Source organism: Theropithecus gelada, chromosome 10 (assembly GCF_003255815.1).
Source record: "Theropithecus gelada isolate Dixy chromosome 10, Tgel_1.0, whole genome shotgun sequence".
NCBI lineage: Eukaryota > Metazoa > Chordata > Mammalia > Primates > Cercopithecidae > Theropithecus > Theropithecus gelada.
In genome coordinates this window covers 42,218,997-42,235,336 of record NC_037678.1, presented here as the reverse complement: position 1 = coordinate 42,235,336, position 16,340 = coordinate 42,218,997, and positions in this window count along the sequence as shown.

The following is a 16,340-nucleotide window of genomic DNA, read 5'->3' as shown; positions in this document are numbered from 1 at the left end:
TGATATTTCCAGTTCTAGGTCCTTGAGGAATCACTACACTGTCTTCCACAATGGTTGAACTAATTTACACTCCTACCAACAGAGTAAAAGCATTCCTATTTTTCCACAACGTCTCCAGCATCTGTTGTTTCCTGACTTTTTAATGATGGCCATTCTAACTGGCATGAGATGATATCTCATTGTGGTTTTGATTTGCATTTCCCTAATGACCAGTGATGATGAGTATTTTTTCACACGTCTGTTGGCTGCATAAATGTCTTCTTTTGAGACGTTCATATCCTTTGCCCATTTTTTGATGGGGTTGTTTGTTTTTTTCTTGTAAATCTGTTTAAATTCTTTGTAGATTCTGGATATTAGCCCTTTGTTAGCTGGATAGATTGCAAAAATTTTCTCCCATTCTGTAGGTTGCCTATTCATGCTGATGATGTTTCTTTTGCTGTGCAGAAGCTCTTTAGTTTAATTACATCCCATTTGTTAATTTTGGCTTTTGTTGCCATTGCTTTTGGTGTTTTAGAAATGAAGTCTTTGCCCATGCCTATGTCCTGAGTGGTATTGCCCAGGTTTTCTTCTAGGATTTTTATGGTCCTAGGTCTTACATTTAACTTGTTGATCCATCTTGAGTTGATTTTTGTAAAGGTGTAAGGAAGGTGTCCAGTTTCAGTTTTCTGCATATGGTTAGCCAGTTTTCCCAACACCATTTATTAAATAGGGAATCTTTCTCATTGCTTGTGTGTGTCAGATTTGTCAAAGATCAGATGGTTGTACTGTGTGGTGTTATTTCTGAGGCCTCTGTTCTGTTTCATTGGTCTATATATCTGTTTGGGTACCAGTACCATGCTGTTTTAGTTACTGTAGCCTTGTAGTATAGTTTGAAGTCAGGTAGCATGATACCTCCAGCTTTGTTCTTCTTGCCCAGGATGTCTTGGCTATGCAGGCTCTTTTTTGGTTCTATATGAAGTTTAAAGTAGTTTTTTCCAATTCTGTGAAGAAAGTCATTGATAGCTTGATGGGGATAGCATTGAATCTATGAACTACTTTGGGCAGTATGGCCATTTTCACAATATTGATTCTTTCTATCCGTGAGCATGGAATGTTTTTCCATTTGTTTGTGTCCTCTCTTATTTCCTTGAGCAGTGGTTTGTAGTTCTCCTTGAAGAGATCCTTAACATACCTTATAAATTGTATTCCTAGGTATTTTATTCTCTTAGTAGCAATTGTGAATGGGAGTTCACTCATCATTTGGCTCTCTATTTGCCTCTTATTTGTGTATAAGAATACTTGTGATTTTTGCACATTGATTTTGTATCCTGAAACTTTGCTGAAGTTGCTTATCAGTTTAAGGAGTTTTTGGGCTAAGACAATGGGGTTTTCCAAATATACAATCATGTCATCTGCAAACAGCGACAATATGACTTCCTCTCTTCCTATTTGAATACCCTTTATTGCTTTCTCTTGCCTGATTGTCCTGGCCAGAACTTCCAGTACTATGTTAAATAGGAGTGGTGAAAGAGGGCATCCTTGTCTTGTGCCGGTTTACAACGGGAATGCTTCCAGTTTTTGCCCATTCAGTATAATTTTGGCTGTCATTTTGTCATAAATAGCTCTTATTATTTTAGGATATGTTCCATCGATACCTAGTTTACTGAGAGTTTTTAGCATGAAGGAGTGCTGAATTTTATCGAAGACCTTTTCTGCATCTATTGAGATAATCATGTGGTTTTTGTCATTGGTTCTGGTTATGTGATGGATTACATTTATTGATTTGTGTATGTTGAACAGCTGTAAATTCTAGTAAGTTCTAGTAGAGTTGAATTTGCTCCTGACCAAGCTTTCTGATGATTTTACAAGTCACTACTGTGATCTGTAGTTGGAGGGATTATCATGGAGGAAATGTGGATAGTTCAGGCTCATTGCCAAGTAATATGGTTTAGATCTGTGTCCCTGACCAAATTTCATGCTGAATTGTAGTCCCCAATGTTGGAGGCAGGGTCTGGTGGGGAGTGATTGAATCCTGGGGGTGGATTTCCCACTTTGTGCTGTTCTCCTGATAGTGAGTGAGTTCTCATGAGTCTCGTCATTTAAAAGTGGGTGGCACCAGCCTCGTCCTTTCTCCTGCTCCAGTCATGTAAAGGCTGCCTCTCCCTTCACCCTCCATCATGACTGAAAGTTTCCTGAGACCTCCCCAAAAGTCAAGCAGATGCCAGCATTATGCTTCCTGTATAGCTTCCTATGAGCCAATTAAACTTATTTTCTTTATAAATTACTCAGTCTCAGGTATTTCTTTATAGCCGTGGGAGGATGGGCTAATATACCAATCAACTGATGATAAAGTTGGAGGACATGGTGGGACAGGGGAATATCTCTACCGTTTCTGACACGGTCCCTCTAATCTTCTGAAACAGTGATTCTCCACGGGAGACGATTCCCCTCCCCAACCAGGAGACATTTGGCAACATCTGGAGACATTTTTAGTTGTCACAAGGGGGAAAGGGGGTGTTCTTGGCATCTAGTGAGTGGAGTCCAGGGATGCTGCTAAATATCCTGCAATGCACTGGACTGGCCCTCACAACAAAGAATAATCTGGCTCCAAATGTCCATAGTTCAAAGATCGAGAAATCCTGTTTGAAGTTTAAAAACAAAAAGTTCATCATAAAAAATCTAGGATTGTCCACCAAAAAGGCCAATTTTATTGTATATCAATTTAAGAGTAGAAAAATAAAACATTATCACATAGGCCTCTAGATTCAATTACCAATTTACAGAAAATGCAGAACAGTAGGACATGTTAAAATGAGGCCAGGAGAATGCAATTTGCAAAATCTAGACTTCAGAAAATCTATAGTACATGTGACCTTAACAAACCTTGTAAGAAAATAAAAGACTTAAGATAAATATCAATGAATTGCAATATATAGACCTCATTTCTAAAAACTAAACTAAAAAGTCATTCTTCAATGTTCACAGGGGACTGGTTCCAGGACAACCCTCCACCCCCAACCCCCAACACCAAAATGTATGAATACTCAATCCTCTGGTATAAAATGGCATAATATTTGCGTGTAACCTACACACATCCTCCCATATACTTTAAATCATCTCTAGATTACTTGCAATACCTAACACAGTATAAATGTTATATAGTTGATATGTTGTGTTGTTTTTTATTTGTATATTTATTGTTGTATTGTTATGTTTTATTTTCTTCAACTAGTTTTGATTTGCACTTGCTTGAATCTATGGATGCAGAACCCACACAGATATGAAGACCGCTGTGTATAAGATGATTAAAGAGGTGAACAGGAACTGAATATCTCATAGTATTAAAACATTATTGTTTTTAGTGCAATATCATATTGTGGTTAGGTATAAAGGAGTCTCTGTCTTTTAGCGATATATTTTGATATACCCACAGATGAAATTATGTTTGAATTCTGTTTCAAAATAATTGGAGGGAGGAGAGTCTGTGATTACAGATGGAACTAAATTGGCATGAGTTGATCCCAGTTGATGAATGCATGGGGCTCATTATTCTTTCTCTGTACTTTTTTCTATGTTTGGAATTTTCCATACTAAAATGTTTTCAAAAATAAACAGTGCCAAAAGCCGAGTTACATCGGCCAAATTCTCATAGCTCTGTCAACGCTATCTAACTCAGTTCTCCTCACAGTAACCCCTAAGACCACCGAGGGGCCTCCTTGGCTTCCACAGAGGACACTGGGACTTGGAGTTTGAGCAATTGCCCGTGTGCTTGAGTGCATTACTGGTGGGGCTGGAATTCAAGTTCTGATCCTTCTGCCCCCAAATCCTGGTTCTTTCTGCTCTACCCTGTTGCCCACCTCCTGCAGAAGGCAGGTGGTGGTGTGCAGGGTGGGCGGGAGCCTATGCTAATCAGCTCCCTTCCAAGGCTGCATATAAGCTCTCCTTGTCACCTGGTATTTGGACAGCTGAACCTTAAGGAATCACAACATAATACCTGATTTCTACCCTGGGAACAGCAAACTAATTCCAGGTCGAAATGTAAATACTGTCCCCATGGAGAAGAGGTGGTTTTAGCTGCTTATAAATGGGAAATGCTGGCTGTTAATATTGATAGTTATTCCTTGAAAAATGACTTCAAGGTCCTACTAATCAATTGTCTCTCAGAATGCAGAATGGCACCCTCTGCTCTCCCGGAATCGCAACGTGTATTTATAAATACATGCTTTACAGAACAGACAGGAAAAATGAGCCAAGCCTTTGGCATGATGAACCATTATTCAGAGTGAACAAAGCAATTATTAGCATCTACATTGGACTTTGAATTTACAAAATTGCTTCTTTAAAAAAAAATGGCCATTGCAGCTATTTTGTGTTTCAGTTGTTTGATGTTCTAATAGGTATACTGAATTGTGCTACTTGGCATTGGATTGAAAGTTAACAAGGGCTGGGACTGGTTTTTTATTTTTTTTTCCCTCACTTGGTAAATAAGTATCTTTGCACTTGGCTAGAAACATCTGGATGATTTAGGCACTGGCTTGTCACAATGTTTGCTTTGCTATGTCCTCCTAGAACTGATGTTTGCATGAAAGGCTCATGGCAATGAGTTTCTTACTCAGTCTGGATTTAATGTGAGATGGATGAGGGAGCTTTTGGTTCTCTCTCTTCAAAACCCTCCTGGGAACTGGGATCTGGAGAGGTGTGAATTTTATTCTAAGATGATCTCTCATTGTAATCCCTCCCCTTGAATGTGGGTGTGACTTGTAACTTGCTTTTAGTAATTGGAAATGGCAAAGGGGATGGAATGTCATTTATATAATTGTGTTACAAAAGACTGCAACATCTGTCATGCTAGGAGACCCTCTCTCCCTTGCTAGCTTTGAGAACCCCCCTGCCGTGCTAAGGATGCTCCTGTGGCAGGAACTGTGGGCATCCTCTGGGTAACAGCCAGCAAGGAAGACCTCAGTCTGACAGCCGCGAGGGAGCGTGGCTGTCATCCAACCATGTGAGCTCAGAGATGAATCCTGCCACAAGCAAGCCACTGTGGGTACCTTGATTGCAGCCTTTGAGGGACCCGGAAGCAGAGAGAGGGCCCAGCTAAGCTATGCTGGACTCCTGGCCCACAGAAATCACGAGGTCATAAAAATGTGTTGTTTTAACGAACTAGTTTGTGGTCAGTCGTTACACAGAAATAAACTGATACAGCAGGTAAAATAACCCACTGTGGTTACCCAGGTAGTTAGCGGTAGACCAGGGACTAAAATTAATTTCACTTTACTCTTTCTGAGAGTTTGTTCAAGGCAAAATTTTTAGGCTCCTGATGTAAAGCAAGATTAGCTGGTGGAGTTGGTGATGGAAAATGAGCAAGTGTTGAGGGTAAGAACTTCAAGAGCTCTTCTAGCACATTCCCAATTTGCCTTTTTATAAAAGTGGGAGACTTCTGAGGATCCAATATCATATCCCAATATCTCAGCACTTACTATAGCCTAGGATTTTTGAGGAAACTAACTTAGGTAATCCTCAAAATAACCATATTTATTCTATATTATTTATGCTTATCTGTATTATCATACTTAAAAGAAAACTAATGTCCAGAGAGATTCAACAACTTGAAACATTTCATGCAGGTGGTGAACAGTCTGACACTATAGTCCAGCTCTCAACCTCCACAACCTGCAGGTCCATTCTAGTAACATAAAACTGCCTGGTACATAGTTATAAAGTGGGCACAAGATTGTATTCCAATGTTATGAATGAGTGAACACACTGGAGATATGTGGGGACTTGGGTGTGCAGGTAGGTTGTAAAATGTGCCTGGGATTTGGTTTAAGCAGGTATGACAACACAGGCAGACACAGAAATGATTGCCATTAAGAAAGAAGTTGTAATATGCTCATGGTCCTGAGAAACAGGGAGCAGACTCAGCGTGTGGGGCCATGGGGAGAGGCACCAAGGGAGATGAGCGGGCAGTGGGAAGGAGGAGCTGTGGTGAGAACCTTCACTGTGTTTTCACGGGAAGGAATGGGAGAAGCAAAGTGAGCAAGTGGGGCAGGCTTTGCATTGGAAGTTTCGAATAATTCTGGCAGGCTCTGAGCTATAGGAGTGATAAGGTTTGGCTGCATTCCCACCCAAATCTCGCCTTGAATTGTAATGATCTTCTCCTGTCAATGGCAGGGCCAGGTGGAGATGATTGAATCATGGAGGCGGTTCCCCCATACTGTTCTCAGGGTAGTGAATAAGTCTCATGAGATCCGATGGTTTTATAAATGAGAGTTCCTGTGTACACACTCTCTTGCCTGCTGCCATGTAAGATGTGACTTTGCTCTTCATCTGCCTTCTGCCGTGATGATGAGGCCTCCACAGTCATGTGAAACTGTGAGTCCATGAAACCTCTGTCCTTCATAAATGACCCAGTCTCAGGTATGTCTTTATTAGCAGTGTGAGAACAGACTACTATGAAGAGCTTATCCTAGTTGTTTGGTATCTAGCTCTGGGGTGATTAGGGGAGGAGAATTGTGTCTCAGACTTCAGGAGCTTAAGAAGTTGTGGATATGAACTCTGACTGGTTTGCGTATGCAAGGTGTACTCTCAGGCAAGACATTTGCCATCTAGGAATTAGCCAACCGTAGGAGAAGTGGTCCTTTTCCAGGTGCCCAAGGCCTCAGATGTCAGAGCATCAAGGATACAGAAAATAAGAAAATACAGTTAACATACAGCACTATAATGCCATATGAGCTGTTGACACAGCATTGGCAATAGGTAGGAGATCAGACTCTTTCTAAGTTATAAAACAGCACTGCAGAAAAGTTTATTCCTGGCTGGTCGTGGTGGCTCATGCCTATAATCCCAGCCTTTGGGAAGCTGAGACGGGTGAATTACCTGAGGTTGGGAGTTCAAGACCAGCCTGACCAACATGGAGAAACCCTGTCTCTATTAAAAAAAAAAACAATTAGTCAGGCGTGGTGGTGCATGCCTGTAATCCTAGCTACGCAAGAGGCTGAGGCAGGAGAATCGCTTGAACCTGGGAGGTGGAGGTTGCGGTGAGCCGAGATTGTGCCATTGCATTCCAGTCTGGGCAACAAGAGCGAAACTCCGTCTCAAAAAAAAAAAAAAAAAAAAAAAAAAGTTAATTCCTTACAGATGAACTCGGGTCTTTGGGCCAAAGGCATCAGTGTGTCACTGTTATTCCAAGCACAGATAGTGAGATGAGAGATACCAACTCCTCCTTCCTCTGAAACAGTGACATTATGTTTACATGTTTAGAAAACTACAGAGGATATCTCCATTCTTAGGTAATGTGTGTTTGGTCTCTCTTGTTGTTTTTCTGTACTTAAATACAATCATTGCTTTTAGAGACCCCCGATTGGCCCTTTGTCATAATAAGCACTGACAATGATTTCTAAAGTATAGCCTCCTCTCACTTTAAGGGATTGAATGCTCAATATCGAATACTCTCCTGACTTACAGAGTTAGCCAGTGCATGCTTTGTTTTTGGTGCATCTTCCAGAAAATTCACCCGTCTATTTGCCCATTGGATTAGTTACATTCAGCATGAACTGTGGAAGGTGGATGTTGAAAACCTACAAGATCCCTCTAAGAAGTCTATTACGAAGCCCAGGTTTTCTTCCCTTTCAAGTCTATAACCCATTATTATTATTTTTTTTTTTACAAAGAAGAATACATCATTGTCTTTTTAATGTGGTGTGAATATGGAAAGACTTGAAACTGTGTGAGCATCGTAACAAGAAAATCGCCCTGCCTCTCATCCCCACCATCAGATATCCTGTCATTTGCAGCAACATGGGTAAAACTGCAGGTCATTATGTTAAGTGAAATAAGGCAAGCACAGAAAGACAAATATGCATGTTCTCACTCATATGTGAGAGCTACAAAAGCAGGTTTTGTGAAAATGATAGATTGGTGGTCACCAGAAGCCAGGAAGAGCTGGTGGGGGCAGGGGGGAAGGTTGAAGAGAGACCGATTAATAGGTATACCTACACAGTTTGATAGAAGAAATAAGACCTAGTGTTTGATAGGTCAGTAAGGTGACTATAGTTTACAGTAATCTATTGTATTTTTCAAAATAGCTAGAAGAAAATAATTCCAATATTTCTAGCATAATGAAAAGACATTTAACATGATGAATACCCCAATTACACTAATCTGATTTTTACAAATTATATGCATGCATTAAGTTATATGTACCCCCAAAATAGGTACATTTATGATGTATCAAAAAATAAAATAAAAAAGATAAGTCTCTAAGGTCTTCCCCATAAATATATTGCAAGGCATAGAAACATACGGTTAAGAAGCAAAAAGGAAGTTCACAAAAAGATGCAACCATGTCAAATGCTTCCTGAATTAATCCACAAAATGTATGGAGATCTAAAAAACTTAGAATGTCTTTTAGGGTAGACTGTTTTACCTGCAAGTCAGAGTGCTGATAAGGTCCTGCCAGGCATTCTCCAACATGGTCTGTTCACATCCCATCTTCATTCATTCACTCATTTATTTACTCAATTGACAAATGCTTATTGAGCACCAGCTGCATGCTTTACATGATTTAGGTGCTGAGGAGAAAGCAGTGAGCAATCATTTCCTACCTTCACAGGGCTTACATTCTGATGATGGGCACAGCCATTGGAATCTATTCTGCTCCAGGACCCCAAAGACCACCATTCTGCAAATTTCCTTGGTACTTCTTGATGCACCATACTTAACTATGTGGGGCATTCCTCCTTTTTGAAACACCCTTCTCTTCTGGACCAAGGAGAAGGCAATGGTGTGATATAACTCTAGAGAGGTAGGCAGGATCCAGACCGCTTGGGACATCATTGGTCAAAATGAAGATTTTTTTTTTTTTTTTTTTGAAAAATAAATGGAAACTAAACTATCTTAATCAGGAGCATGTTTCTGTCTAATTTGTTTTTATTTAAAGACAAGATGGCTTTAATGTGGATGTGGCAATGGAGGAGGAAGAAGGATCTCTTAAATGTCTTCTGGAGTAGAAACCAGGCTAGAAGTAGTAGTAGTTTATCAGTAGAGGGAAGAAGGTGAGTAAATCTGAAAAAGATTCAGAAGCAGTGGCATGCTGGTAAATGTTAACAACCATTTCTCTAAGGGAAAAAAGATAGCAATTTCTGGCATTTACTGATTTCAAGCACCCAAGTTGACATCATTGAATGCAGGTTTCAGAAGAGATGCACAAAACAGCTGGAATGAGGCCAGACATGGGGGCTCACACCTGTAATCCCAGCACTTTGGGAGGCCGAGGCGGGCGGATCAGGAGGTCAGGAGATTGAGACCATCCTGGCTAACACGGTGAAAACCCGTCTCTACTAAAAAAAAATATATATATACACAAAAAATTAGCCCGGCGTGGTGGCGGGTGCCTGTAGTCCCAGCTACTCAGGAGGCTGAGGCAGGAAAATAGCGTGAATCCGGGAGGCAGAGCTTGCAGTGAGCCGAGATCGCGCCACTGTACTCCAGCCTGGGCGAGAGAGCGAGACTGTCTCAAAAAAAAAAAAAAAAAAAAAAAAAAAAAAGAAAAGAAAAAAGAGAGAAAATAGCTGGAATGAGTCAGCTTCATCACAGCCCTCTCTTAGAAGGGGAAATGGGGCCGGGCGCGGTGGCTCAAGCCTGTAATCCCAGCACTTTGGGAGGCCGAGGCAGGTGGATCACGAGGTCAGGAGATCGAGACCATCCTGGTTAACACCGTGAAACCCCATCTCTACTAAAAATACAAAAAACTAGCCTGGCGCGGTGGCGGCACCTGTAGTCCCAGCTACTCGGGAGGCTGAGGCAGGAGAATGGCGTGAACCCGGGAGACGGAGCTTGCAGTGAGCTGAGATGGTGCCACTGCACTCCAGCCTGGGCGAGAGAGCGAGACTCCATCTCAAAAAAACAAAAAACAAAAACAAACAAACAAAAAACAGAAGGGGAAACGGACAACACATAGTGATGAAATGGGTGTGGGGAATGAAAGGGAGAAAGAGGTGCCAAGAATGATTGGTAGCTTCTGATTTGCTGAACAGGACGAATGATGGAAATGTCCACAGGTAGAAACAATGAAGAGGAACAGATGCAGGGGAAAAAGACCTGTGAAGCCAACAATAATGGGGGAGTATTACTCAAAGTTATCAGGGACCGGCAATCTGAAGGGGGGACCCAGAGCCTGAGTGGAAGGTATATCAATTCAAATTGTGTGTCAGCATTTTTAGGTCTACTCTTAGCAAGAGCTCCGTGATTTTTTTTAAACCCAGGATGGAATTCTATTATGATTATTTTGCAAACCTATTGAATCTGAAGTTTTTGTGAGATGTCCTAGAGGGTGGGTCAAGGAAGTAGTGGGATATGCCAGCTAAAAATCAGAGGAGTGTTCAGGCATGGTGGTTCATGCCTGTAACCCTAACACTTGAGGTCAAGAGTTTGAGACCAACCTGGACAACATAATGGGACCCCGTTTATATAAGAAATTTTAAAAAATAGGCAGGCGTGGTGGTGCATGCCTGTAATTTTAGCTGAAAGGCTGAAGTGGGAGAATCAATTGAGCCCGAGAATTCGAGGCACTTGAGCCCAAGAATTTGAGTGTAGTGAGCTATAAGCATACCACTGCACTCTAGCCAGGACAAGACCCTGTCTCCATTTTTCAAAAAGAATAGAGAAAAAAAAATGAGAGCGGTGTTCTTGGCTGAAGATACACATTTGAGAATCATACAGGTGTAAGTAAAATTGAGCGATTACCTAGGCTGAAAGTAAAAACTTCACCTGTGAATGGGGTCTCCAATCTCTTTTTTTCTCTCCCTGTTTCTTCTATGAATGCAACATTTACTGTCTGGGTAAAAGAGGATGTGTCCTTAAAGAAGAATGAGAAAGAAAATGTGGAGAATATTGCTGACTGCAGCCAAGGGAAGAGAATGTTTCCAGAAAGAAGTTACCACTGAGAGGTCAAGTAAGGGACTGGAGAATGCTTCTGGATCTTGGCAGGTGGGGTCATTGGGGGGAGTAGTTGTGGCCAGGTGAAGAGCTGAGGGGCAGAGCAGAGTAGAGTGAGTAAACGTGAGATAAGAGAAAATGGATCGGGGAATAGTCTAATATTTCAAGAGATGAAAGCTAGATTGTACACTCAAGTAAAATGTGAGAAATTTTTTAAACAGAAAATACTTGAGCCATTTAACAGTTGATGAAAATGATCCAGTTAAAATACACAAGCAAGAAAGAGACATGAAAATTGCAGAGTAAAGACCTCTGAAAAGTCCCTCTTCCATAAAAAAGAAACTTGCAGAAAAGATCAGAATAAGCTTTTTCAGATTTCTAGAAATTAACCAAAGCTTGCAGCAATGCAGGAAGGGTTTGTTTTTTCCCCCAAGAAACGTGGCTGAATCTTAGTAAGAAGAATAAGCTTTGTGGTATTTTAATTTTCCATTGTCTCATCTCCCACTCTCCAATTCCATAATGATCTTGAAAAATAGCAGCTCACATCCCCAGTGCAAACTGAAAGTCACTAGAGAATTCAGAGGGGAGCTAGAACACTTCAAAGCCTCATTCTCAAAGAATTGTCATTTGTGACATGTCAGGTAATCCCTGGAAGACCCTACTTACAGGGCTGTATGTGATTGATTTAGAGCTTACACAGAGGGAAAAGCCTTCTCTCTAGGGGTGATTATTTAAAATAATTACTGACAGTTCTTTTAACTTTGTAGCTGCCTAAGGTGGTAGATAACCATTTATGTAAAAACATACCAACAAAAAACTTTAAAAGGAAATGCTAAAACTCCTAAAATTCAACATGGAGAAGACAAATAATTCAGTTAAAAAGAGGGCACAAGGTTTGAACAGGCACTTCACCAAAGGAGATAAACAGATGGAAAAGAAGCAAACAAGAAGACGTTCAACATCATATGTCATTAGGGAATTAAAAACGAAAAAAATGATGAGTTTCCACTGCACTCCTATTAGAATGGTTAAAATTCAAAATAACACCAACACAAAATGTTGGTGAGGCTATGGAGTAACAGGAATTCTCATTTATTTCCTAGGAGTAATGCAAATAAAAAACATTGGTACAGACACTTGGGAAGACAGTTTGGCAGTTTCTTACAAAAGAAGAAACTGATACAATGTGACAGTTGTGTCCTACCACCTGGCACTTGTATCACTAGGTATTTGCAAAATTGATTTGAAAACTTATGTCCACACAGAAACATGCACACAGATGATTATAACAACTTTATTGGCTGGGTGCGGTGGCTTGGGCTTGTAATCCCAGCACTTTGGGAGGCTGAGGCGGGCAGATCACGAGGTCAGGAGATCGAGACCATCCTGCCTAACACGGTGAAACCCCATCTCTACTAAAAAAGAAAAAGAAAAAAATTAGCCGAGCATGGTGGCGGGCGCCTGTAGTCCCAGCTACTCGGGAGGCTGAGGCAGGAGAATGGCATGAACCTGGGAGGCGGAGCTTGCAGTGAGCCGAGATCACACCACTGCACTCTAGCCCAGGCGACAGAGCAAGACTCCGTCTCAAAAAAAAAAAAAAAAAAAAAAAAAAAAAAAAAAATTTTAATCATTGCCAAAAATGGAAAGAAAGCAAGTTGTTCTTCAGTAGGTGAATGGGCAAAAAATTGTGCTGCATCCATACAATGGAGTCTCATTCATCCATAAAAGGAAGTGAGCTAACAAGCTATAAAACACATGGGGGCATCGTAGATGCATATTACTAAGTGAAATAAGTCAGTTTAAAAAGGCTACGTACCATATGATTCCAGCCATATGACATTCTAAAATAGGAAGAACAATGGAGATAGTGAAAAGGATAGTAGATGCTGGGGGCTGGGGGCAGAATGAAGAGAGAAGATGAATAAGTGGAGCATGGGGGATTTTTAGGGAAGTAAAATTACTTTGTATAATACTGTGATGGTGAATACATGATATTATGCATCTGACATTATGCAGAGGGCATATAGAAGCCCATCGACAATATAATATAAATGGTAAACCGCAGTGTAAACTATAGACTTTAGGTAATACTAATTATGTATCAATATGGGTTCACCAATTGTAACAAAACTACCACACTGATGCAATAAGTTTATAATTATGGAAAGTATGTGAGAAGAGCAGGAGGAGTATATGGGAACTCTGTACTTTTCTGGCCTATTTTTATATAAACTGAAACTGCTCTAAAAAATAAAGCCTATTAAGTAAAAACATAAAAAGGAAACATGGAGCAATGAGAAATCTATAGGGGTTTTGAAAAGCTCTGAAAATATTCCTGGAAAAATAGAGGACCATGCACATACATAGAGCATGTACATGCTTAGGAAAGACCTAAAAGGCCCTAGGGTCTCACTTCTGGCTGATCTTGAGAATATGTGTGAGCAGCAAGTGAAGGCTAAGGCAGAGTTGCTAATTACCTGGCTGAGTGTTGAAGGTATACCGCTACGAGTGAACAGTGGCTCTCAGCAACACTTAGAGACATATTGGCTCCATCTATTTAAATGTATCTATGTCCAGGTATTCGCTAACCACTAAAGACTTCAGTGATCAAATGCAACCATGAATACAGACTGTTCAGAATTAGTTCAGAAAAGTCACTACACTAAACAAAACAAACAAACCCAGCAACTACAATAAGCAGCAATTGCAGACCTTGGGGACCGAAGAGGGCAAAGAGAGAATCTGATATCTAGATTCTATTGCTACATTTGATTATTTAAACATCAAGTTTCAAAAAAATAAGAGAAAAAAGAATGTATGACCCATACACAGGAAGAAAAAAAGCAATCAATAGAAACTATCCCTGAAAGAATGTAGATGTTGAATTTACTAAAGAGAGACTTTAAATTAGCTATTTAAAATAAGTTGAAAGTAACATAGAAAATAGCAAAACGGAAGATGCAAAATGGCAGAGGTAAATCCAATAGTATTAGTAATTACACTAATTGGAAATGGATTAAATTCTCTAATCAAAAGGCAGAGATTGACTTAATGGATAAAAAACATAATCCAACTATATGCTTTCTACAAGAAACATAATTTAGATTGAAAGACAAAAGTTTGTTTAAAATAAAAAGATGAAAAAAGATCTATAATGCAAACAGTAACAAAAGGAGATCTGGAAAAGTATATACCACGAAAACAGTAAGCAAAAGAGAGCTGGAAAAAGGTACATCATGCAAACAGTAACCAAAATAGAATTGAGGTGGATATACTAATACTAAAATAGATTTTAGGACAAATTCAACAGTAGTCAGAAACCTCAATACCGCACTTTCAATAATGGATATAACAATATAACAACTACAAGAAAGATCATCTAGGAAATAAAAGAGTTGAACAATACTATAAATGTTTATGCATAAGACATATCTATAGAAGAGTCCACCCAACAATAGCATAATATACATTCTTTCCAAGTGTATGTGGAAAATTCTTAAGGATAGATTACATTTTAGGCCATAAAACAAGTCTCAATATATTTAAAAGAATTGAAATCATAAGAAGCATCTCCTTCAACCACAATGATTGAAATTAGAAATGTAAACAACACACTCCTCCCAAATAGCCAACAAGTTAAAGAAATAGTCACAGTGAAATTAGAAAATACTTTGAAATTAAAACTCTACATACCAAACTTTATGGAATGCAGTTGAAGTAGTGCTTAGAGAAAAATTTACAGAAATTAATGCCTACATTAGAAAAGAATAAAGGTCTGTCTTAAATCAATAACCTAATATTACAGGCTAAAAAACCTAGGAAAACAAGAGCAAACTAATCAGAAAGCAGCAAAAAAGGAAATAATAAAAGAGGAAAATAAATAAAATGGGTCTTAGGACGTTACGTTAAGTGAAATTGTCAGGCGCAGAAAGACAAATAGTACATGATCTCACACATACTCATCTAAAAAAGTCAATGTTAGTTAATATTATAGAAGTACTGTGTGGAATGGTGGTAATCAGGGGTGTGGTGAAGGGTAGTGGTAGGGAGATGTTTGTCAAAGGAAACAAAATTTCAGTTTGATGGGAGGAATAAGTCCAAGAGATGCAGCGTACAACATGAAGATGATAGTGAACAATATATTGTATTATTAAAAAATGCAAGAGTGGATGTAAAGTGTTCTCACCACAAAAATGACAGCTATGTGAGGAATGTATGTCATTCCACAGTTTGTTATATGCACTTCGAAACATTATGTTATACATGATAAATACATAAAAATTCTATTTTTTAATTAAAAATAGAGAATAACAAAACAACATGTGTTTTAAAATATTAACAAATTGATAATTTTCTAGCTAGACTAGCAAGAAACAAAGAGAAAAGACTCAAACTTACAGATATAAAAAGGATCATAAAGAAGTATTACGAACAGTTGTATGCCAATAAAGTAGGTAACTCATACGAAATTAACAATTTCTGGAAAGACATCAACTATCAAAACTGACTCAAGAAAAAATAGACACCTAAGTAGACCTAAAACAAGTAAAGAGATTAAATTAGTAATCAAGAAACTATCCACAAAGACAGGTCCAGCAGATGGTTTCACCTCTTAATTCTACTAGACATTTAAATAATAATTAATAGTAATTTTTCACAAACTTTTTCAAAAAATAGAAGAGGGAACAGTTCCCATCCATTCTGTGAGACTATTACTATCTCAGTACTACACAGAAAAGGGCATCATAAGAAAAGAAAACTACAAAGCAATATCTCTTATAAATAAAAATGCAAAAATCCTTAATAAAATATTTGTATATTAAATCTGGCAACATAAAAAATATTCTACACCATGACCAAGTGGGATTTATCACAGGATGCAAGGTTTGGTTTAATGTGTGAAAATTAACCTTTGTAATACACTAGTAAAATAAAATAAACAAAATCCACATGGTCATCTCAATAAATACCGAAGGCATCTGACAAAATATAGCATTCTTTTGTGATGAAAACACTCAACTAACTAGCGATAGAAGGGAACCACCTCAACTTGATAGAGGATATCCATGAAAAATTCACAATGAACATTATACTCAATGCTGAAAGACCGGACCTTCCCCCTAAGACCAGGAAAAATACGAGGATGCCTGCTTTCACCATTTCTATTCAACACCGTACTGAACATTCTAGAGAGGAAAATTAGGCAAGAAAATGAAATAAAAGACATCTAGATTGGAAAGGAAGAACTAAAAGCATCTCTACTTATAGATGAGTTGATTTTATATGTAGAAAATCCTGAGGAATCCATAAAAAATCTCATGAACTAGTTAAGCGAGGTTTCAGAATACAAGATCAATATATGAAAAGCTGTTGTACTTTGCATAAATTTTTATTTTAGATTCAGGGGCACATGTGCAGGTTTGTTA